Below are 2,500 nucleotides of genomic sequence, written 5' to 3' on the forward strand. Positions count from 1 at the left end.
AGAGCGAGAGAGAAAGAGAGAGAGCAAGAGAGAGACACAGGGAGAGAGAGAGAGAGAGAGAGAGAAAGAGAGAGAGAGAGAGAGAGACACAGGGAGAGAGAGAGAGAGACAGTCAGAGAGAGAGAGAGAGAGAGAGAAAGAGAGAGAGAGAGAGAGCGACACAGGGAGGGAGAGAGAGAGAGAGAGAGAGAGAGACAGGCAGAGAGAGAGAGACAGAGAGAGAGACAGGCAGGGAGAGAGAGACAGGCAGAGAGAGAGAGAGAGACAGAGAGAGAGAGAGAGAAAGAGAGAGAGAGAGACAGGCAGAGAGAGAGAGAGAGAGAGAGACAGGCAGAGAGAGAGAGAGAGAGAGAGACAGGCAGAGAGAGAGAGAGAGAGAGAGACAGGCAGAGAGAGAGACAGGCAGAGAGAGAGAGAGAGAGAGACAGAGAGAGAGAGAGAGAGAGAGGCAGGGAGAGAGAGAGAGGCAGGGAGAGAGAGAGAGACAGAGAGAGAGAGAGACAGAGAGAGAGACAGGCAGAGAGAGACAGAGAGAGAGGCAGGCAGAGAGAGAGAGAGACAGGCAGGCAGGGAGAGAGAGAGAGAGACAGGCAGAGAGAGAGAGACAGAGAGAGAGAGAGACAGAGAGAGAGAGAGACAGGCAGAGAGAGAGACAGAGAGAGAGAGAGAGAGAGAGAGACAGGCAGAGAGAGAGACAGAGAGAGACAGGCAGGGAGAGAGAGAGAGACAGAGACAGGCAGGGAGAGAGAGAGAGACAGAGACAGGCAGGGAGAGAGAGAGAGAGAGAGAGAGAGAGAGAGAGAGACAGAGAGAAAAGGAAAGAGTCAGTGAGACCACAGCCCCTCCTCCCTCCTCCCTCCTCCCTCCCTGGTTGAGGACCAGATGGATCATGGTGTTCAGGACCAGGTGGACTCACATCGTGGTCTGAAGCGGTCCCCTGATCCGGCCTGGGAGCCGGAGTTGGAGGAGCCAGAGGAGCTGCCGCTGCCCGGGCGGGGCTGGAGCTTCTCCACACGATCCCACAGGGGGCGCTGCTCCACACTGATGGAGGGAGGAAGAGGAAGAGGAAGTTTAACAAACACAGCGCCCTCTGCTGGACACGCAGAGCGGCCGCCTGCTTACCTGCCGGCGCTCCTCTGGTTGCTAGGTTGCGTTGGCAGAGGAGACTCACGGCGAGACAGAACTGGAGACCTGGACGTGGTCCTGACCGGGACCTGAGGAAGAGGGGAGCACAGGGTCAGGCTGCTGCTCCTTCATCACACACTGATCCACCTCCTCTGGACCTGTGACCTCCTGCTGCCACAGGGGGGCGCAGAGAGCAGCAGGGCTCAGGTGGATGACATCACACACACACACACACACACACACACACACACACACACAGGGAGCAGGTGAATGAGTGAGGGGTGAGGGGGGGGAGGTGGGGGTAGGGGGGCGTCCTTACCTTGGGAGGCACTTCCTCGCCGGCAGCGGGGTGCTCGGGCCGGGGCGGGGCCTGAGGGTGGTGGAGGGGGGTTGGGGGTCAGTGCGTGCGGGCGATGGGTGATGGTGGTGATGGTGGGGGTCCTGGGAGCGCAGGTGCAGCTGTGCAAGGCCAGAGGCCACGCCCCCAGACTCGCTGAAGGACTGGGAGCGAGACACCACAGGCGGAGGAGGAGAGGGGGCGGCGCTGTTGCTGCTCTTTAGAGCGGCCAGGTGAGACCACTGCACCTTTCAGGGCGGGGGGGGGGGGGGGGGGGGGGGGGGACAGGCAGACAACACAGTGAGACAGGAGGGAAGATGTGTGTGTGTGTGCTCAGATATACACGCATGCTTCAGGCAGACAGGAAGAGACGCCTGTGAGGGAGGAGTTACCTGAGGCTCCATGGGCCGGTGCATGGCGGCGACCTCGCCCGAGGAAGAGGCGCCGTTGGAGAAGGGTTCAGAGGAGCGGGGGGGCAGGGGGGGCTGCTTGGGAGGAGGGGCGCTCTGGGGCGAGCCCTGGATGTTCTTACGGTAACGCTCATCAGCCTGCCCAGAGGAGGAGGAGGAGGAGGAGGAAGAAACATGGAGACACAGTGAGGAACGTTTACAGACAACAAGGAGCAGCTGAACATGCAGACTGACTGACTGACTGACTGACTGAGGCGTCAGGAGGAAGATCAGGGTTACAGACAGGAAATGGCCTCCTGTACCAAGAAGGAGGCGCAAGCTGGGGCCTGCGTGTTAGTTTGGGCCTCAGCCGCTCACATGCAGCAGCCACAGACGTGTGAAGATGAAGAGTGAGTGAGTCAACAACACATCTGAGTCTGGGGCTCCTCCCCTAGTCATCTTCATCATCATCATCATCATCATCATCTGAGTCTGGAGGTGAACATGACCTTCTTCCAGAGCGTCTGTGTGTTTAGTAGTCAGGGAGACGAGCAACAGAGTGCAGAGGGAGAGGAGGAGGAGGAGGAAGAGCGGCAGGCTGGAGACCCCCTGCAGCTCTCATGAGGGTCCAGATGTTTCTAAGATGAAG

General features: G+C 59.1%; 1 pseudogene; it reads right to left on the reverse strand.

The window, feature by feature from the left end:
* Window positions 1–896: 896 nt before the first annotated feature.
* The window catches only part of LOC142989477 (mitogen-activated protein kinase kinase kinase kinase 4-like), a 10,406-nt pseudogene continuing 8,802 nt past the window's right edge, over window positions 897–2,500 (reverse strand).

The sequence above is a fragment of the Genypterus blacodes genome, unplaced genomic scaffold, assembly GCF_046128005.1.
Source record: "Genypterus blacodes isolate CSIRO-AG114 ecotype Tasmania unplaced genomic scaffold, CSIRO-AGI_Gbla_v1 ptg000429l_1, whole genome shotgun sequence".
NCBI lineage: Eukaryota > Metazoa > Chordata > Actinopteri > Ophidiiformes > Ophidiidae > Genypterus > Genypterus blacodes.